Source organism: Natrix helvetica (assembly GCF_964273705.1).
Source record: "Natrix helvetica genome assembly, chromosome: 4".
In the NCBI taxonomy this organism is placed as follows: domain Eukaryota; kingdom Metazoa; phylum Chordata; class Lepidosauria; order Squamata; family Natricidae; genus Natrix; species Natrix helvetica.
Genome location: NC_138550.1, coordinates 112359172 through 112383109, shown reverse-complemented (window position 1 = coordinate 112383109; position 23938 = coordinate 112359172).

Here is a 23938-nt window from a genome sequence, read left to right as displayed (position 1 = left end):
CCTTTGACATCCCTCCTAATTATGTTTGGAGAAAACAGATACTGAAAACCCAAGATACAAAAGGTTTTGTTACTTACAACCAGTACTTTGAATTGTATATTGGAAATACATTGGAAGCTAGTACATTACTTGTAACATAATATGAAGTGGCTCTCACTCAGTAGCATGCAGGCTTCCACAACCCATTCTTGGATAAGACATCATCAGGACATCTCAAGGCTGTGATCCAAACTAAGAAATCTCGAAAAAGGTAGTAATGGCCAATCAATGTCATTCTGTTGTCAAGAAAATGGCCGCAAAGTCATCAAGAGATGGGGTTCACTTGAAGACGATACCATTTGGCTTGGAAGACTGATTGTTCTTCCCTGGAAGCGCTGGGGAATAATGATTATATTCTGCATAGAAAAATGTATGAGATTGAGAATGCAATTGAATCTCTGGCTTTCTGCCATATCACTACTGGCATAAAGCTGAAACATTAGGTTAACTTTCAATTTTACCACATTTGGATTTTATGACGACATAACACCATCATGTTGAAGGCTGTAAGTCAAAAGTGAAATTGAGAATAAAAAGGGGAAAAAAAGAAGATAGACTCTTTTCATTTTATAGATTATGATAAAAGAAGATAGGCAAACAATCTAGGAAGAAGCCCTCCCTCTCTCTAAACTAGAAAGATATTCACGTTCAAATATGTAAGTATTTCTGAAGGCAGCAGAAGAATTACATTTCTTTTTTAAAAAAATCTCTTTGTGTTAGTTGGAGCCTCACAATTATTTCATTCTGCTTTTTGTTTTTTAATTAAATTTATCTATGTGTTTATCTATGTGTCTGTGTGTATTTGCACATGAGCATAGAAGACTAATGATCTCATTTGGCATTAAACATCTGGAAGATAAATATTTTTAATTTCAAGGAAAGTATGGTACATTCCTAAGAATATACTGAAATACTGAACAGTAATTTGATCAATAGGTTTTAAACAGTGATGTGCCCAGACAACTTACATATCAGGGTGTGGAAGGAATAGGAAGAAGTGATCTCAGAATTGCTGACTAAACTTCGAAAATTACTGCAGAACTGATGAAATGCCAGTAGACATTTCTCTAAATGCAACAGAACTCTAAATATAAGGGAAAAGGAAACACCTAGGGGAAATAACTGGGATTCGAACCGCTAAACTGCTGACCTTTCTGATCAACAGGCTTAGCGTCTTAGCTACTGAACCACCGCGTCCCTTGCTAAATGTACTTTAGATTAGTTAATTTCACTTTTAATTAGAACAGATATTTATACAAATTGTCAAGAAATTATCTACAAGGACATAGGTGAGAATGCTGCTATTATCAGGAGCAGGGGTGGGTTCCAGTCAGCATTACTTCCAGTTCGCTTGGGTGTGCGCTTTGTGCACGCATGCACAATGCGCAGTGCAATTAAAATTGTTCTGCACATGTGCAGAACTGAAAAACAAGATGACGACATCAATGGCACCGAACAGGGAACTGGTTCGGGGGCGTGGCAGGCCTGGGTTGCTGCCGGTTCCAGCGACTCAGGCCGTCATACCACTACCGGTTCAGCCAAACCAGTCCAAACTTATAGGAACCCACCACTGATCAGGAGTCAAGAATAAGTTCTATCAAGATAATTTCATTTCTTTTTTAGTGACAGATTTCACTAGTCTGACTGACCAAGGTAATTCTATTGATGTATAGCATCTTGATTTCAGTGAAAGGTCTCTCATGATAACCTGACAGATAACATGTAAGGCTATTCCTTGCCAGTTAATTTGCCATCAACGTCCAAAAGCAATTCTTGGCTCTTCTCTCCATACCCCATATTTGTCACTTTCTTCTCCCTCTCTCCTCTCCCTCCATACCTCCTTTCTTCCCTCTGTCACCCTTCTCTTCTCTCCTTCTACTTCCTCTCTCCTTCTCCTCCCTCCCGTTTCCACTCCTCCTTTCTCTCCTCCTCTTCCCCTCTTACCCTCTCGTCCAAAGAGAGATTCTGAGGAAAATATTAAGTGGGGTTTCTGAAGGCTCTGTGCTTTACTGTGCTAGCCACCATTTTTCATGAGAGATTTAGAATGTAAGAAGGGTGTTCAGCAGATTTTCAGATAACAGCAAGCCAGTATCTTAGAGGTCAACATTATATCTAAAAGCTGAGTAAGAAAAGTTCCCTCATATATTTTCTCTTTAGATTTAGATTTAACTAAATCTTTCTATTTGAAAAAGAAACAACATTTAATCAAAATGAATAACTTGTATGGGGGGAAACGGGGGGGGGGCTGTTTTATCAACCCATCAAGGTGGAACTGAAAGGACTTTGAAAGGCAGTGGAAAAGTACTGTTCATTTGTGATTTATCCAAGTTGGCTAATGAAGGTACACCCAGTTTGCTTTTCATTTTTAAGTCTTGCTTCCAATGAAGGTCTACGGATTTTCTAACAGTATTAATTTTTGTTAGTTCAAACAGCCACAAGAGATTTGCAAAGCAGCAACTGAAACAAACTGCATGCTTCAAACTGAGTATTGAATATTTAGATTTCCCTCAGTTTAAAAAATAAAAATCTACTTCTTACATCATTTCCAAGTATATACAAAGGGACATAAGAAAGAATATTTAAGGCCCAATTCTCTTGGGGAATTTCAGTATTTCTCTAGTTTAAAAAAGAATTGTTCCTCCAGTTTTTTTAATATATTGATCTTATCTCTTTTAGGATTTAATGTCCTAAACACAATGGCCAGTGACTGCATAAAAATCCTTAAGCAAGCAGGTGAAGGCTTAATATATGGACATGTCTATTTTCTGCAAACTAGTAGCACTCTTCTTGTGTGATTCTTTCTTTCCAGCCATTGAATTGATTTCTTCTCTCTGCCAGTCCTGGGCTAAGAACTGAACCAAGAGGATCATTTCAGAAAAACAGATACCTCTGAAATAATTAAATTTCTCTCAATCCATCCCCTAAATTTGTCCTTGAGGATTGACACAGTCTAATAAAAAGTAATAAGGTTCTCCCTTTTAGTGTGTTGACATAACTGTTATTGTTTTAGCACTGCACCTCATATAGTCATCACCCAACCCATGATACCACTTATCAAACTATACTGTAAAGAAATAATCAATAACCCATTCAAAGAAAGAACTTTTCCACCCTATTGCTTGAAAATTAGTCCTATTTGAAAGGAATTTGCTGCTGTTTTGGGAAGAGACAATCCTAATAAACATTAAATATAGCCAGACTCTAGTCATAGTTTTAACAAGACCTACTGCAAATACACTTGGTTTACCTTTCCTAGAAATAGTACTATTAGAAGCAGTTGCCAAACATTCAGCTCCAAATTGACTGCCCAAATCCCATTTGTATAATCCTCTTAATAATATACAATACAAGTTACATATACACCCTCACCAGAGTTGTTCCCTTAGCACACCTCCTGTCTGATTGTATAACCTGTGTGCTTTGAGTCCAGTAACCATGGTGATGGGGAGAACTGTGTTAGAAATTAGTTGGTTTGATTGTGTGAGTCAGGTAAGGTAAGGTGAAGGGTCTGGCCCATTAATTCTGGAATCTTCTGAAAGGAGACACACATATTTTGCTCTCTATACTGTTAAAGAATTTCTGATACCTATCAGATCTAAGAAGAGAAGTAGTGAAAGGAAATAGGAAATAATATTTATTTTTGAGTGTTTGCTGTATTGTCTCCCTCCTGACCCTCCGATAACTGATAGCCCACACTAGAATATTTATCTTCCATTTGTGAATCTTCTCCCTTTAAAAATAAAACTAGTTTTGCTGGAGTGGTTATAGGGCACCTGGGCTTATTTAAAGAGAGCTAACAAGGATAGCACAGCCTTGGGGTTTAGTTGTGTTTAGCTTGTTCTAGCTTGAGTCAGGATTTATACGATGCAACATGCTGTGATAGTCTGTTGGGAAACTATTTGTATTAAGTGGATTTAAAAAAAAAATCTGTAATGATTATATCATTTATCCCTCTTGCTGAGAATACAGATATTATTCAACTTTATTGCACTTTATTTTTCTGGCTGGAAAAGAAAATAAGAAGCCCTTGAGTAGGAATGGAAATACTGTATCTTAAAATAATTTTAGGCTGCTTTTTAAATTGTTTTATACCTTAGAGAATCACTCTATGAAAGTCATGAGAGCCAATTAACAACAATGTTAAGAAAAATGACTAAAGGCAGATAGATGTTAGACATTTTATGTGGATATATGACTATTTTTAATATACTTGTATTTTTGGCTAAGAAAAACCTTTGCAAAAATGTTGTTCCGATCACACTTGATATTTCAGGGACTGTCATTGTTAGTAAGAGGCACATTCCTTTCCTTGCTATGAAAAATATGACCAATTGTGGATTTTGTTTGTGCCTGGACACAATTATAACATAGCAGATGTCACAAACGTTTGCAATGAAGCAATATCTAACATGTATACAAACACAATCTATAGTAGTTCAGTTTTCTCTTCTGATGTTTTTTATTGAGTCATATTCAATTCAATATAAAATTATCAGCAGCTGATTGTTCTTAGAATCACCATCATCACCACCACCATCCATTTCTATATGAATGGAAGAAAACATTACATAAGTATATATTATTGTACTAGTTGAAGCAAAATTAATATTTATAGGATACATGTATGAAGAAGTCATCATATGTGTGCTATAGGAAGATTGTTGTTCAACATCCTAGTTCTTCTCTAGACAACTCTTCATGACATAGTTTGCCCATAGCACAGTTATCTCTGTTGTTTTGTTTTTCTATTTTTGTTATAGCTTTATATTTTCTTTTAATGCTGATAGCCACCCAGAGCCATGAACCTGAGATGCGTGGCCCTATAAAAATTGCAAGGATAAATAACAGCATAATGTAACACCAAAACATCAAAATAACTGAGGAATTTGGTTAGGCATGGGTTTATGAGCTTATGGAAGATGTCAATACAGGTAGTCCTCAACTAATGACTACAACTGAGCCCAAAATTTATGTTGCTAAGTGAAACATTTGTAAAGTGAGTTTTGTCCCATTTTATGACATAGTTGACATAGTTGTTAAATGAATCATTGCAGCTGTTAAGTTAGTAACATTGTTGTTAAGTGAATCTGGCTTCCCCATTGATTTTCTCTGTGAGAAGGTCACAAAAGCTGATCACATGGCCCCTGGGCACTTGCAATAACCAAAATATGAACCAGTTGCAAAGCATCCAAACTTTGATCATGTGACCAAGGGATGCTGCAATCCAGTGGTGGGTTCAGGATCCCGTTCCAACCAATATGGTTGGAACGGGCCCAGCGGCGCCCACATGGATGCGCACAGCCTGCGCACATGCGTCTCAGCACCTTCGTGAGCCTCCGTGATACTCCAGCTGCTCAGCAGAGCGTCGCACAGACACTGTATGCGCCATGTACATATGTGCAAACGCCAAAGGCCTAAAAGACCTGTAAGGAGCTCGGGCAGGCAGGTGGACCCTCCAGAGCACCATAACAGAACTGTATCCAGTGCTCCGGGCAGGCTCCTTTATGCCCGTTTCGGGGTATACCGCCTGCAACCCACCACTGCTGCAATGGTTGTAAATGTGAAAAATGATTCTAAGTCGCTTCTTTCAGTGAGGTCGTAAGTTTGAATGGTCACTAAATGAACTGTTGTAAGTCAAGACTTAGCTGTATAGAATTATATAACAGTATAATTCTATATTGTAAAGAATTATTAGAAGTATAACAAGACATTAGTAGTTCCTCTTATGCATGGGCATACACTAGATTGGAATCAATTACCTTTATTTGAATCCAATCCTCTCTAAATGCATTGAACTGTACTAAGGCCCTCTTCAGTTTGGGGACAATAATTTGATTTAAATATCTAGCAGATCTGGAAGTGGCATGAGAGCTAATTCAAAATACCTTTAGGACACCACATCAGATCTGACTGAATATCAATGCCTTTAAGGAATTGTTTGATTGCTTCTATCACACGGTTATGCCCTAGGATGTGCACTTGAATTAAGGTAATTGCTAAAAGTTTCTTATTGTGTTGTCTTGGTCCAAACTGAAACATGATTATCAGAAAGGACCCAGGGAATTTGATCTGCTGGGAAGGAAAGCAGTTTAATTCAGTAGGCAAAGAGGTATCAAGGTACAGACCTTTTACTGATGCTAGACTTGTGACATAGGATCACACTGGAAAGGCAACATGGGACTTGAAATATGGTCCTAGAAAGTTTGTGAATCCTCTCCAATGAGGCAAAAGATGTATATGGATTTTATTGTATAACAACAACAACAACAACAACAACAACAAATGCTTCTTTATTGCAATATTCAGCCAGCACACGACATTCTTTTTTTTAGGCTAATAGAAATGCGGAAAACATTTTCTGCATATAAGAGAATTATTATAGCTTTCTATGTCAATTTTGGTGTCTGATGAGAGAGATAGTTCATCTGGGGGGGGGGGAAGCAATGATGTAATAATTAAATAGAGATGGTGCTAAATTGCATCCCTGTCAGACTCTCTCTATTAACAGGAACCTCCTTGATATAATGAATGTAGAGACCACACATGACCTTTTGGAGCTGAATTATCAAATAATTTATAAGAAGGAAGAATATTTTTATCTATAAAGGAGTTTTGTGAGTTATACCAAAGAAATGCCAAGCAATGCATTTTGGTGAATCAGTAAACTACTTGTCATCTTTTCATTTCTTCACCAGCTGCCAAACTGCTAACAGACCACGCATCATTCAATGCCTGTCAATGCCCATCAATGTCCTACTGACCTAAAGTAGAGACTAAGGGCAAATTCTCATGGGTAAATTGATATGCATTTGTTATGTCCTCAAGTTGGCAGAAAAGCCTGTCAACGTAAATTGAATTGCCTCTAGAGTGGAACGTTTAGTGCTATGCTTTAACATAGCATAATTTTGTGACAATAATCAGTGGATCTCCTGGTTTCATTTTTCCTCCCCTCCCATGTCACCCAATCATTGTCTGTAACATTCAAGGAGGCAGGGTTGGGTGACTCCAAGTACTTGGCCGAGACAAAAAAATGTTTGAATGAATATAGGTCTAGAAGGTCATTATTCCACTAACAAAGTAACAGAGTTGGAAAGGACCTTCTAGTCCAATCTCCTGCTCAGGCAGGAAATCCTATACCATTCCAGACAAATGGTTGTCCAATCTCTTCTTAAAAACTTCCAGTGTTGGAATAACTACAACTTCTGGAGGCAAGTTATTCTATTGATGAATGTTTCTAACCGTTGAAAAATTTCTCCTTAATTCTAGGTTGGTTCTCTCCTTAATTAGTTTCCGGCCATTAACAATAACAATTATCCCATCCCATGCCAATGGATGGAAAAGAAAAGAGAGTAGTTAGAATGTAATATTGCAGACGAACTCTGCCCACAGACTGCATTTCGATCCTGACTGGCCCAAGGTTGACTCATCCTTCTAAGGTTGGTAAAATGATGACCCAGATTTTCAAGGGCATTATACTATTTCTGTAAACTGCTTAGAAAGGGCTAACTAAGTGCTATTGCTGTTGCTATCCCATGCACAAAATAAAGCTCCTTTCTGCATCACACACCATCTTCCTACACCCTACTGATGACTCATGGGAGATTATATTTTTAAACATGTGAATAATTTTTGGAAGTTACTAACTTCTGGGTGGTAATAATATATCAACACTGACATTTCCATTATTCTTTTTCAATAGTTTTATATATAGCAATCCTGAGTTGGGATGTCAGCATCTAGGTCAGCGATGGCGAACCTTTTTTGGCTCGCGTGCCACAAGCGTGCCACAAGCGTGCCACAAGTCACTTCCGGTTTGCTCAGAGGGTGGTTTTAAGCGTTCCGAAGGCGTCAGGGAAGCCTCCAGACGGTCCCTGAAGCCTTCGGAACGCTTAAAACGACCCTCCGAGCAACCCGGAAGTCACTTCCGGTTTGCTCGGAGGGTCGTTTTAAGCGTTCCGGAGGCTTCAGGGAAGCCTCCGGACGGTCCCTGAAGCCTCCGGGGGGCGGGGGGCTCTTTTCACCCTCCCCTGGCTCCTATAAAGCCTCTGGAGCCTGGGGAAGGCGAAAAATAGCTTTTAAAAAGGTGAACTCAGCTGGCCAACGCGCGCATGCGCGCTGGCCAGCTAACAGGGCAGCGCCTCGCGTGCCCTGACAAATGGCTCCGCGTGCCACTTGTGGCACACGTGCCATAGGTTTGCCATCACTGATCTAGGTCATCAGTGAAGGTTTGTGCCCACAACCAGAAGTTGTCAAATGGGGACATCCTTGACCAATAAACAATAAAGAAAGCAATTTATTATTTAACATGGTTAACATTATTTAACATTATCAGGAAAGGTGAAATACTTGTCATGTTCCTCTTTGGACCAGCAGGCAGGCACCTTCCTTCCCCTGTAGTCTTGTTTTCAACAGGTTTGTCAGTGCTTTGAAAGAACTGCTGTGCACATGTTTAAAAGCAGGTTTACCAATCTACCAGATAATGTAGGTGATAGTGACATGAATCAGAAACAAATACTGGAGGTATCTATCCATTCTTTGTATCAATTGGAGACTATAAACAATCAAGGGTTTTCTGAGCTAACTTTAATATGCGTGTTATCTTCTGCATGGAAAGTGTCAATTGTGAATTCTGACATAGTTGTTTCTATGGAACATAAATGGGTTCCATTCTGTTACAGAGACTTTGGTCCAATATACACAAGCCACTGATACACTCTGTAGTTAAAACAGATACACATTTTCATTAGTATTTTTCTAAATTAAGTTATGGAATACACCACATGTTTCAAGTGAAAACTAGGAATGGAAAAGGATTCACAACAGGAGGTAGATTAACATATGGCACAAGGTAGACTAGGTCAAGAAACGGACACTGCAGGGATTCCAGTACAGCTATTGGTGTGTGATGTTCGTCCATCATGTTTGAAGGGGACCTTGACATCTAACAGGTTGTAGGCTGTCCACAATATGTCCGCAGGTGGCTGGTAAGGCCTATACGGGCACAAAATGTTCTGCCACATGATGAGCAGACATGTGTGGGCACCATTGGTGCAGCGTTTGCAGCTCTGGCTTTGCGGAGTGCTTGTTTCTCTTGTGCTATAGTTGTTCTTCTGTCGTCAGATGTTTGGCAGCCTCAGCGTGCACCATGTTGATCAGTCTTCCCAGGAGGTGGTATCAATATCCAGGGACTTGAAGGAGGCTTTCAACATTGTATAATAATAATAATATCTTGACAGCAAGCTTCTTTTTGTCTCATGTTGTCATCTCTGAATTCCTTTATAATGTCAGCAAAAGGAAGAAACAAATTCAACATTTATGACTGAACATATTTGATGTACGGGCATTAAAAGGTTTTTCTATTTTAAGTAATTGTCTCAAATGTTTAATTGAGCCAGCCAGCCTGTAAAGCAATTGTTAGGACAAACCACCATAGATTATTTGCTAGTTTCTTGGTGGACAGCACAAAATTAAATACAAAGTTGAAAATAAACTTTAAAAGTGGTTGTTTGCCAGAATAAATAGTTTAGAATTAAGGACATGTGTTTTGTAAAGCACAAATTCCAGCAACCCTAATTCTCTGAGCTTGCAGAATAGGAAGAATGAGCCAAAATATTTCCTGGAAGGTTTTAGTTATCTGTGCATTGAGAGACAAAACATAAACAATGAAAGTTTAATATTCTGCCATTTTTGGCAAAGGACTCTTAGGATCACTTCAAGACTACAAAATATTTTGTAAAATCCAAAAGTTTCTCCCTAAGGATTTAAATAGTTTAAAATATTAGAACTTCAGGAAGCTTATCTTCCAGTAATATAATTGTGTCATTGTATACAATCCAAGATTTATCAGGTAAAAATCAGGACAGAGTAAAAATAAAACTAGTTATTTATTTTTATTTCTTTGCAATGTCCAACTCCTTTTAATACATCCTATATTTTTTTTCCATACTGAAGCCTTAATCCTACTGGCTGTACCTTCATTCTTCTAACTTCCTCTTTGCACTTGTTTTTGTCGTCCTGATTATTTTTCCACTTCTTTTTCATTCCTCCTGTTTAGATACACTGGGCTGCTGGGGTAAAAAAGTAGACCACGGTAACAAATGGATTGCCTACCCCACTGCTGCTTATGATTTGCTTATGATTTGATATATGATGCACAAATGAATTCGTATATAGGATACTTCAATTCACCTGTTAAAAAAGCTTTTGTAAAATTCAGAATGTGACACAAAGTCTTTGACCTAGAGATTTGTAAAATACTACAATGATTGTGATACAATGCTAAAACCTCACTTTTACTCTCATTTTTCCACTTGAAAATAGTTTAAAGCCATTATACATTACACAATGACTTTATACATCAAAGTAGAATGTAATAGGCAAATGAGTTAGGGAAGGAAAGTAGTGGTTCCCATTGTCAATCAGAATAGAGGTGGAAGGGACCTTGGAGGTCTTCTAGTCCAGTGGTGGATCTGTACGGGTTGGAACGGGCCCGGCGTCGTCCACATGGATGTGCACAGCACGCGCATGCATCTTACCACTTCCGCGAGCCTCCGCGACACTCCAGTTGCTCAGCGGAATGTCACTCAGGTGCTGTATGCGCCATGTGTGTGCGCAGAAGCGTCAAATACTTAAAAGAGCGGTAAGGAGCTTGGGTGGGTGGGTGGGCCCTCAGGAGCACTGTACCGGAATGGTATCTGGTACTCCGGGCAGGCTCAGGGATGCCCATACCGGGGCGTACCCCCTGCAACCCACCACTGTTCTAGTCCAACCCTCTGCTCAAGCAGGAGACCCTATACCATTTCAGATAGGTGGTTGTCCAGTCTTTTCTTTTCAACCTCAAGTGAAAGAAGCCTTTACAATTTCTGAAGGCAATCTTCAGAATTGTCCTCACTGTTTGGAATTTTCTCCTTAATTCCAGGTTGCTTCTCTCCTTGATTAGTTTCCATCCATTGTTTCTTGTCTTGCCTCCTGATGCTTTGAAAATAAGTTGACACCGTCCCCCTCTTCTTTGTTGCAGTTCCTCAAATATTGGAATACTCTTATCATGTCGCCCCTAGTCCTTCTTTTCTATAGATTGGCCATACCCAATTCATGCAACTGTTCTTCAATGTGTTTTTGTCTCCAGGTTTTTAATTATCTTAGTTGCTCTTCTTTGTACTTTTTCCAAGTCCATTTTTGGAATGTGCTGACCAAAACTGGATGCAGTATTCCAGTTACTTACTAAAGCTTTATAGCGTGGTACTAATACTTTACGTGATTTTGATTCTATTCTCTGTTTATACAACCAAGGATTATATTGGCTTTTTTTTGCTGCTGCACAGTGCTGGCTCACATTTAAGTGATTTATCACTAAGCATAAGATGATGTTTAGTGACAAATTAAAAATCTGTACACTCAAACTACCGAAAAGTATGACTGCAATATCAATAGAACAAATGATGGAAAATTGGGTTACATATAGCACAGAAAACTATAACGTATTTTTTCTACCATTGTACAAACAGAAACACAATTATTCTGCTATTTTCCATAAATAAACTCCCTGAAGGACAAATGGATCTGTTAAAATTTGTTCTTTGTCAGTGATAAAATCGCCATTATTTCCATCTATACTCTGGAAGTACCATTCCAAAATACAGAGAATTGTATACAATTTTGTTCAAAAGTGAACTAGTTTCCTTGATGTATGATTTTTATCTACTAATAAAGGTTTATTTATATTCAGCCAAACATACTTTGTTGCATATTCTTCTTTCTAAAGAATATGTTTTTTTCATGCAGTATTCTTAAACTTAATGTACTTATTTTTCCACCTCAGAATGACGGAGACTAATAAAATTATTTATTGATGCTGACTGCCACAATAGGTGAATTCTGCATTAGAATAGTTTAAAGAATTTATTTTAGACATTAGCAAGGAATTGTCTAAATTGGTAATTTTGAAAGTATTTTTATCCACACGCACAGAATATAGTCTAGGAATAGTTATACACTTCTCTCCTTTTTATTGCTATAAAAATGTAATACTTGGCTTAGCCAGCACTGTGCCAAAATGATTTGTGAGAAACTATGCAAAAGCTGCAAGCATTACTAAAGAAATAAACACAAAATATCTGGCAAAGATGCTTCTTGTTTGAATCTATTATTTTAGTTCAGTGTTCTTTTTTTCCCCCTGAGCATTTGCTCTGCACATTGGCAGGTTATACTTATTTTTGAACTGTGCTCACCTAGTTTTTCCAGCAAAACCATCAATAAATAGTGGGAAAAGTGTTGTTGTTGTTGGTTTAATCAATCTGTTTGTCACAAATCTGACTGAAATCTGACCTGTTTAGCAAGTGTGTGTGTATGTATATATGCATGTGTATAGATACACACACACATACACACACACACACACACACACACTGCCCTGAGGAAAAGGGAAAGAATCAAAATGATTTTAAATTATTTCTCCAAATAATCAAGTCTTTAAAAGTTCTGGAATAATAAAAATGCTACACCAGGGATGAGAAGTCAGTGTCAACACTGCTGAATATAGAGATTAAATGAGAGGTGGAATTCAACAGATTCTGTCCAGTTTTGGAGAACTGGTAGTGGAAATTTTGAGTAATTCGGAGAACTGGTAAATACCATCTCTGACTATCCCCGCCTCCATCTATTTTCTGCTTCCGAGTCCCAGCTGATCGGGAGGAAATGGGGATTTTGCGGTAACCTTTCCCTGGAGTGGGGTGGGAATGGAGATTTTAGAGTATCCTTCCCCTGGAGTGAGGTGGGAATGGAGATTTTATACCATCCTTCCCATGGAGTAGGGGGAAATGGAGATTTTACAGTATCCTTCCCCTGGAGTGGAGAGGGAATGGAGATTTTATAGTATCCTTCCCCTGTCACACCCACCACGCCATGCCACGCCCACCAAGTCACACCCACATAACTGGTAGTAAAAATTTTTGACTCCCACCACTGGATTTTACAGCCCTAACCTACTTTTATTAAGATATTTATTAAGGGTGGTGGGGTGGCGGTGGTTATTCGGGAATGTTTAGAGCCGAGGGAGTTCACTGTCCCTCAGATACCCGGGTGTGAGTCCCTTGGTGTGAACTGGGGCCCAGGGAGGCAGTGGGGCTTGCTGATTGTATACTTGGCTCCTCGCTATGCATCAGCAGCCCTGCCCGAGCTCCTCGAGCTAATCTCAACGACGGCAATTGAGACTCCCAGACTTCTGGTCATGGGGGACTTCAATTTGCCGTCAACGGGAGCGGCTTCTGAGGTGGCTCGGGAGTTCATGGCTTCCATGACGGCCATGGACCTGACCCAATTAGTGCAGGGCCCCACTCACGAAGGGGGCCACACACTGGACCTCATTTTTGTATCTGAACAGTGGACGAGTGATCTGGGAATAGGGGATTTAGTCATCACGCCCCTGTCATGGTCAGACCACTCATCCCTTCGGCTGGACTTCCCTGGCGCAATCCCCCACCGTGAGGAGGCGGAACCAGACTCTATAAACTGGTACCGCCCCAGGCACCTGATGGAATCTGATAGATTCCAGACGGAGCTTGGGCCAATACCTGTAGCCTTGTCCCGCTCCCGCTCCGAGGACCTAGTGACTGCCTGGAATAGGGCGACGACTGGGGCCTTGGACCGGGTTGCGTCTTTGCGACCTCTCCTGTGGCATCGACCCACCCGGGCTCCTTGGTTTACTGAGGAGCTTAGGGTGATGAAGCGCCACAGGAGACGTCTAGAGAGCAGGTGGAGGTCCTCACGCTCCGAATCTGACCGAACACAGGTAAGAGCCTATTTGCGGACTTACCTTGTGGCAATAAGAGCGGCCAAATGTAGATATTGTGCTGCCCTTATTGCGTCCGCGGATAACCGCCCTGCCGCCCTGTTTCGGGTGACCCGCTCCCTTTTATCACAGGGGGCGCGGGAGACACCCTTACAGGGTAGAGCAGAGGAGTTTGGGGAATATCTTCAGGACAAAATCAATCAGATCCGGAGCGGGTGGACCTCCGTCAGTGGACCAGACGAGCCGCCAACAGCGAGTCTTGAGAGACCATTCTGGGAGGAGTTTGACTCTGTTGCCCCCGAGGATTTAGACAGGTTGCGTGGACGGCTGCGACCCTCCACATGTTTAATGGACCCGTGCCCCTCCTGGCTGGTACTGGCAGCCTGGGAGGTGACACGAGGCTGGCTCCTGGGCCTGGTGAACGCCTCACTGGGTGAGGGATACTTACCAACCACCTTGAAAGAGGCGGTGGTGAGACCCTTGCTCAAGAGGCCTTCGCTCGACCCAATGGAGCTAGCTAATTATCGTCCAGTCTCCAACCTCCCCTTCTTGGCGAAGGTTGTTGAGAATGTGGTGGCGCAGCAATTTCCACGACACCTGGACGAATCCGACTATCTAGACCCACGCCAGTCCGGCTTCCGACCCGGGCACAGCACTGAGACAGCCTTGGTCGCGTTGGTTGATGATCTCTGGAGGGCCAGAGATAGGGGTTGTTCCTCTATCCTGGTCCTATTAGACCTCTCGGCGGCTTTTGATACCATCGACCATGGTATCCTATTGCGCCGGTTGGAGGGGATGGGAGTCGGAGGCACCGTTTTGCGGTGGTTCGGCTCCTACCTCTCCGACCGGAAGCAATGTGTGTTGACTGGGGGGCAGAGGTCGTCCCTGAGGCCACTCACTTGTGGGGTGCCGCAGGGGTCGGTCCTCTCGCCTCTCCTGTTCAACGCATATGTGAAGCCGCTGGGTGAGATCATCCGTGGTTTTGGGGTTGAGTACCACCTGTACGCTGATGATACTCAGCTGTACATTTCAACCCCAAACCACCCCAACGAGGCTGTCGAAGTGATGTCCCGGTGTTTGGAAGCCGTCGGGGTCTGGATGGGGGACAACAGACTCAAGCTCAACCCCTCCAAGACCGAGTGGCTGTGGGTACCGGCGCCTCGGTTCAGCCAGCTGACTCCATCGCTGGCCATAGGGGGCGAACAACTGTCCCCTGTGGAGCGGGCGTGCAATTTGGGCGTCCTCCTTGATGCCCGGCTGTCAATGGAGGACCATGTGGCAGCCGTGGCAAGGGGGGCGTTCCACCAGGTTCGCCTGGTGCGCCAATTGCGCCCCCTACTGGACCGGAGTGCCCTGCGCACGGTCACTCATGCGCTGGTGACGTCTCGCCTGGACTACTGCAATGCCCTCTACATGGGGCTTCCCTCGGGACGCATCCGGAGACTGCAGCTAGTTCAGAACGCAGCCGCGCGGGTTATTATGGGGAGTACACGTTACTCCCACGTAACACCTCTCCTGCGCGAGCTGCACTGGCTACCTGTGGCCTTTCGGGTGCGTTTCAAGGTATTGATCACCATCTTTAAAGCGCTCCATGGCATAGGACCTAGTTATCTGCAGGATCGCATCCTACCACACACGTCCCTGCGACCTATCCGCTCACACAGGGAGGGGCTCCTCCTGGTGCCGTCCGCTAGGCAATGCCAGCGGGTGACACCTAGGAGTAGGTCCTTCTCTGTGATGGGCCCAACCCTCTGGAATGACCTCCCCCCTGACATTCGAACTACCACCGACCTCCGTTCCTTCCGTCAAAAGTTAAAGACTCACCTATTTCAATCAGCTGGCCTGGCACTTTCTTAGTTTTACCCCGGGGATTTATTTTAATTGGGTTTGGGGTTTTAATTGGGATGTTTTTAGGTATTTATTTCTTGTACAGTCTATCTCCCCCTCTAAATGTATTTTAAATGTATTTTATTGTTATGACGGTATTTTATTTGCATTGACTGTACACCACCCCGAGTCCCTTTTTGGGAGAGGGGGCGGTCTAAAAATCTAAGAAATAAAAAATAAAATAAATAAAGATAGGCTATGATATCAGAATCTGGGAAGTCTGAATATACTTCTCCTGCCCTTCCTTTTATCATCATGTGAATTTGTAGGGTGTCCCTTACAGACACTTTCATACCTCTCCCCCACCCCTCTTGGCTTCTGTAAAGTTTGTATGCTCATTGCTTTATTAACAGCTCTTTCCATCAAGGTCATTCTCTTCATTATGCACAACCAGTTGCTAAATTAAATTGCAGTCACCTCAGACATTAATAGGTGATATTTAGAATTGCATGGGCCCAGGATTCGTGGCCCTAATCTAAATTCACTTTCCTACTTGAGCATCATAATACAACCTTTTTTTTAGTCAACCACATGGAAATCCCCTTTCTAGTATATCCTGGGGATGGGATGGAGGGGCAAATTGTACCACCATTGCAATCATGTAAAGTGTACTTTACTCTGATATCCTGACACAAATATATAAACAAGTCATTGTGTGATGACTTCATGATGCCCATTCATCATTTGGTGCCATTGTGGCTTGTCATGCATGCTATGTTGATTTTACTGATTAATTGGCCCAGAAACCAACCAACCAACCAAGAAGTGGTTCACTACTTCACCATGGCTATCAAACTATCCCGTCTTCTGGTTTCACTTTTAGTGATATACAAGAGACTGGTGTCCTCTGCAGGCTACAATTCACAATTATCACTGTTGAATTAATGAACAAGTCTGTCTCCAAGATAAATACATTTTGCTTTATACAATTGGAGAGATTATATATATTCTGCAAAGCCCAGTAGCAATTGAAGCAGGAATTTCCAATAATCGTTTTTTTTTCTGTCCCAAGCATATTAAGATTTGAATAATGAAGGGAGAAGGAATTGATTGGTAGCTTTCCTTCCTATTGTGTATTTTTGTGTGATTCCACTAGTACAAGATAAATAGTATTAATACCAATTAAACAAGCACAATACTTGGGATGATGACATAACCCATCATATGTTAGATGATGACATAACCCATCATATAACACGGTGACATATGTTATATGTCGCACAGCTTTTTCCTGAAAATATTGGAAGGGAAACGTAATTTCTAGGTTCCTTTCAAATAAATTCCCGCAATTAAGAATATTTCACAATGAAGCAGGGACACTAATCAGGGCTGTCCATTTCCCTTACAATTATTCATGTTATCTATAAAACTCTTACTCCTTAAAGTAGATATAATCAGCATATTAAAAGCTTGAAGATAAAGGGAATGAACATGTAATTTTCTTTGCAGATTATGACCCTTAAGTAAATTTGATTAGATCCTAGCAATTAAATAAATTTAAAATGAAATCCACACCTGAGATAAACTTGAGCTTTTGTAATTTGGAGTATGTGCTGTCATCAAGAATTTTTATAAATTAAGTTGTTGCACCTGTTTCAAATTCTTTCAGCTACTTTAGCTTCACCTATAGCCTTTATTTCATATAAATATCTCACCCTGGTAATTATTGAAACCTGTTGTCTTTGTTTAAGCTCTATTGGATGTCTAACAGCGCATGTACATTGTATGGTTGTAAGAATGCTATAATAGGCTTCTTAGAAAAGATACAAGACAATTCAGGAAATGTCCTTCATCTGGGCTCTGCTGTAGCTGTGTATATTGTGCATTGACTGATTATTGTAGTTAGAATTACATGATGTTGCTATGAATACTGTTCTAAGAAACAACTTGGGCTGATGCTAGAGCATACTCCATCTGAGATCCAAGCTGAATATTTTAAAAGCATTCAAAAAGCAGAAGAAACTAGAGGACGGTGACTGGGGGAAGATTGTTACCCTGGTGCAGGGCTGTCAAACTCCCTGCCCACGGCTGGATGTGTCATGGCTGGCCAAACCCACACCTGGTTTAGTGAAGAGGGAAAAGGTCCTGATAGATCATGTGATGCCACTGTGATGCTATGAGTTTGACACCCTGCGCTGGTGTGAGAGCCAGAAAGTGGGAGTATCAGTCCAAAGCATAGAAGAAACCAGAAAGAGCACAGTGGTGGTCTTGCAATACCCATGAAAATCAATTGGGTGATCTTTGGCCAATCACTCACTCTCAGCCCAACCCATCTCAGAAGGATGAAATTGGAGGAGGAGGATTTGTTGGATATCTTCTTCATCTTGAGTTATTTGTGAAATAAAGGTGGACATAAATACAACAATAAAATAAAATAAATACAATGAATAAAGATCCAGTTCAACAAATGAGGAGAGAGTCAACCAAATTCAAGAAATAGAGCAAAATGCAAGATTATTTTACAATTTTTATCTTTTTTCTGTGCTAACAAAAATGCTTTGCTAGACGTTTCTTTTAAAGTAGTCATATAGTGCCCAATAACTATAATCTTCAAAGGCTTTTTATCAGTACAGAACATAAACAGATGTTTTTTTTTCCCCTCAGGGAAAAGAATCCTTTCAATCAACATCCAAATCTTAAATCAAGTTCATCTGAATCCCCAATCTGTCCTAAACTTTCCAAAGCCAACAACAATCACCCATTTTTATTGTATATTAAAAATATAGAAATGTTTACATTTCTAGTTAAACTGTTTTTTAAGAACTGAAATCACCCAGTGATTTCAATAAAGCTTTTCTTCTTAATATTGACTTTAAAGAAAGTCAAAGAATAAAAATATAAAGTTCAAATGATTAAGACATGAGCTAGTTGAACTTGGAATTCATATAAGTGACATTAGTGGCTATAAACATGACAAAATCTGCTACTATTAGCCAATTGCAAGCTAACCACAAAAACGTATCTTTTGTCATCTGCTTGCAGAAATGCAGCTAAACTGAGCATACAGATACTGTAATCTGAAGATCTCTCTTTAATTCCAGAAAGATTTCAGCTGTCCAATTCCTGTAATATGTTGCTTTTCAGCCAGAATGTTCTTCTGTTTTACAGGAATTTGGTTGGCCATTAGGCAGCCCCAATGGAAGTGTGTCACTCAAATGTTTGACTCATAGTGACAGGATGTTTTTTTTAACCATTTGACACTTCATTAGCATTGCTTGTGTAATTGCAGAGGATTAAGCTCCATTGAATAAAACTAAAACTGATTTACAGGTGGAATTAAAAATCACAGTTTACACTAAAGAGATGGAAACAATGAATTTACAAATGTAAGATGTCATTCAAAACTGACGAAGAAATAAAAATAATAAAGAAGATGACTGCTTTGGATTATTTCTGTAAACTGAATCTACAAGAGGAATTTGCTAGAGTTGCTACATTAGAAGTATAAAGGAGTTTTGATAAAGCTAAAGAACTCTTGAGAGAAGGAGATTATGAAAAGACAGATGCTAAAATATTCATTGAAGGTTTTGAAGATTGCCTGCAGAAAGAAGAAAGAATGCAAAATTAATGTATCTAATTAAGGTTAAATTAATGGATTATTATTTGAAGAGATTTTAATGCCTTTTTATTAGGGCTGGGTGACAAAGAATATTTCTGGTAATGTTTACTTGGCTTTTGACTGGGTCTGAACTTTGATTTGAACAGAGGAAATGGGAATGGAATTTATTTAAAGGGAAAGTATGCAGCAATAGCACTTAGACTTATATACCACTTCACAGTGCTTTACAGCACTCTTTAAGTGGTTTACAGAGTTAGCATATTTTCCCCAACAATCTGGGTTCTCATTTTACCGACCTTGGAAGGATGGAAGGATAAGTCAACCTTGAGCCAGTGAGAATGGAGCTGCTGGCAGTGAGCTGAATTAGTCTTCAATGCTGCATTCTAAGCACTGCACAACCACAGGTCTTTTATCTTAAAATTTACATTATAATTTCTGATAACTCTTGCCAAGAGGTTTTAGAGATGAATTTATAGAAACTGTAGTACGATATGGAATGAAAAGATGTTTAGTTTTAACATTAAGAGGTGGTGGTAATTCTTGCTGGGGAAGAAGGGGGTGATTTCTTTTTTCTCCCCCACTCCTATTTTTATTTTTTTCTTCTTTTTCTCCTTTCAATTTTTAAAAAATATATCTTTATTTTGTTGTATAAGTTACTTGCATAATATAATCCTTAATAAAATTATTTTTTTAAAAAAAAAACATTATAGCTTTGCTAGAACGAAGGACAGAAGAAGAGAAAATCAGGGGATGAGGACGTTAGGAAAGGCTTAAAAGAAATCTACTGTGAAAGAAAAAAGAAGGAAGTAAAATAAACTTTCTATTATTCTGTTAATATTCAACATTACAAGATCAAAAGGTACAGAGAAACTATGAGCCACAATCAACTAGAAGCCTTTATTTTTATTTTTGTAAATGTGTTTAGAAAATATTACATGGCTGTCCATCTTACATACATGTCTTTATAATGGAACTGAAATATTTAGAAATCGTGTTAAAAGTTTGTAGGTATCGATATGTTTTAGGAACAAGTACGGTAGATCATTCCACAAAATAATTCCCAACCATTGTTAAGTTCAGTAACAAATAAGTAGCTTTGGAACAGATGCTGTTTCTTTTTTCAAATTCCAAGCTATTTGTAACTACTGCTTTGGGAATGCATCAACTCCCATGGAGCCTGCCTTCTCCTTCTGACAGAATCAAACCTTCATCCAAATTACAGAAAAAAAGATATAAAAATAATTTTTAGATGGCATGCGACTCCAAAGAAATTGTCATGTATTACTAAAATAAATCAGCTGGAATAACTTCAACAAGGACTGGATATATTTTACGGATGTGCCTGCTGGACATTGCAGTTTAATTTAACTATGAAATGCTTGCTTTATTTGAAATGGAACTGATAGTAAATTTATATTAGTTGAGTCTACAGTTTATAATTAACAGTGGTCTTTATTAAACAGAGTAATGTTTTTCATAGGTTATCACTTGTACATGTAGTAGCTTGGAAAAAGATTGGCCCAAAGGTCAATCCAAAAATATCCTGAAAATGTCAGCATTATACATTATTTTGAAAAAAAAACTATATTATTGTTCAGATCAAAGAAATAGTCAGCAGTACATGGTAACATCTTCACTTTAACCCCAGTTAATTGCTCTGACTCATATTCAAATACACTTTTATTCCAATTCATTTTGCACTTGGTGTAACTTTTAAAAAATAACTCATGACAGTTTCAGGATGACAGCTGTTATTTCTCTCCTATGGAATCTCTGAAAAATTACGCAAAATTATGATGGTGGAGGAACACCATGTTCTCCAATTCCTCCTTATCAAGAGGGCTTCACGAATGTCAAACCAACTCTTCTCTTAGGAAAATTGAACTGGAAGACATATTTCTCTGTACTGTAACCATAAAGGGGACATTGGTGGTGTCAGTTTATTGTATGTCAGTGCAGCTTCCTATTCAAATATTTCCTTATCATTCACATTTTTAAATCATCCAAAACCATACTAACATCTACCATGACTCCCTATAGCTAGTTCTTTCTTTATTAACAGGATCTACTGCTCTGTAATGACCTACTTCAGCTACCTTCTAAAGAAAAAAAAACTCTTAAAGTTTGCATTTCAAAAGGAACTTTCACTGAGAGATAGTGATTGCTATAGAGAAGTCAAGCAGAGTATAAAATTCATGCACAAAGTGTTAAGCTAACTTTCCCCTTCAACCCCCACCCCAATACTCCATGTCCATCAGTAGCCAATAAAATGCTGCAAATATGTTTTGAACATTCTGAGGCAGGATGGGAAGAAGATGCTTTTCTCAGGACACCACGACCTTGAATACCAGGCTGAAAACGGAGGGGGAGTCTGTGCAGTTGGCTGATTCTCTCCCCCTCCCCAAACTCCCAAGCAGTTACAGCAAAAGTAAACACATGCAAAACATTCAATCCACGAAGCCTCCTCCTCACCATCAGAATGGCAATGTTCTGACAGGACCTGACATGCTGATATTAATGCTGCTTTTTATGGGGAGGAAATTTTTTATCAAAATCCTTGCAGTCAGTGCTACCCAAATGAATTTATCCTTTGGGGTTAGAATTGCTCTCCCTTGTTGCTGCGGATTTGTATGGATTCCCTTCCTTGCCCTCTTCTCTCTTCCAAAAATCTATGTCTAATTGTATAAACTTCATAACTTGGTTAGAAAAAAGTAGACTTAGTACATTGCAGTTGGTCATGACAATGGAACGGCAAGGCAAAGCAATGTCAAGATGTACTTAGAAAATGAATAAAACATTTCAGACTGATTAATGACTGTTTCCTGTGTATTCAATACCACACTGTTACTGCCCAACATCTGCATCAGTCTGAATTTTGAATATGGACAAAATAGCATTTATTCTGATATTTATTTCCCTTACATATGTACTTTTCAATGTTACTTTCTCTAGCATATATCATTTGATGAGATTTTTCTTAATATGTGCATTTTTGTGTGCATTTTTTTTTCAACTGAGACTATCACTGAAAAATTCAGAAACGTTTACTTTTTAATTTGGGAAGTTTAAATATTAAAATTTCACATATTTATCCAGATGAAGTAAAAATGCAATCCAAAGTACAACTTCCTCCTCATTTCAATAAAAGTTGCAAGAAAGTCCCCCAAATCATTAGAAACTGATATAAAAATTGAAATGCACTATTGGTAAAGGGAATGGGAAGAAATTAGGATGAAATTTAAATGGATTTTCAAGACTAATTTAACCCATTTAAAGGAAAATTATAGCTTGGAAACAACTCAGATAAATATCAAGAATTAAAAAAAAGTTTTCTAAATCTGCATCACTGAATTCCATATTGATCTCCCTCAGACATACTTGTACTGAAAAAATCTGCTTTCAAAAAACTGTCCCATTTAACCAGGATGCCAAGGTGGGATATTCCTATATTAGTTGTGCTTTACAAACCTTGAATTTCAGACTTTTTATCTTTTTCTCATTAGAAACGCCATTAAAAATCTCATATATGGTATTATATGATGCAGAAGTGCAGCTGAATCTATTGAACACCATGATATTAAATATTACTCAAGTTAATTTTAAGCAACTGCAACCTACAAATAGTTTTCTTTAAGATGTAACCTGGAACAAAAGCACAGCTTTCTTAATACTTTCACAATTTATCCATGGAATTCCTGGGCAATTATGTTCTGTACCAAAACTGTTTATGTAATAGAGCAGAATATAGAAGTATCAAAAAGGTTATCTGGGAGAAAGCCTTAATATTAAAAGTAATATTTTCAGCTTATCTCAGTTTGTTGACTATGTTTAAGTACATTGAACTGGATCATTAATGCTTATATAGTTAACAAGAAAAATCTATAATAAATTGATGCATCAATGGGAAAAGCTAACTATAAATGATAAGCTGGGAGAAGCTTAAACCATTTTTAAGAGAGTAAATATAATATTCAAAGGGAAATTGAGAATATCCATTGAAACAATAAGAAAAGAAAAAATGTAGAGGATACCTCTTCCTCCTCTTCCTCCTCCTCTTCCATCGTCACCTCCTCCACCACCATCCCCATTACCACCAACACTATCATCATCATCATCATCATCATCATCATCATCATCATCTTCATCATCTTCATCATCATCATCATCATTCTCTACTTATTTGTGCAGTATATTTGAAGCTACCATAAAATTAACCTTTTTTATGGGCAGAAGTTTGTGATTGTGTGTAACTTATGGATAGCTGATTTCCCCATTGGCAGGAATTCTTGCCTCAATATTTTTCTGATTTCTAAGCTTTAGGGAGTTCAAGCCAAATTGTTAGACAGCATTTCAATTCTTCATAGGAACTGCTGGGATATTTTTTGCAAATACCAAATGATTTTTTTCTCCATAATTATTTTGCAAGAAGCTTATGATACACAAATGGCTTTTAAAGTGACTGATTGATTATATGCCATTACATCAGTTCTTAGCTAACCTTCAGCTATTCCTAGGTGCAGCCTGTAATTAACTCCATTCACTTTACTCTTCTTCTCTTTCCCCCTCCCCTCCCATCTTTATAGACTTTTCAAGAGAGCTGGGTCTTTCCGCAACACATGTAGAATTTGGTAATGTAAGCTTAGTCGTTTGGGCCTTGAATGAGAACC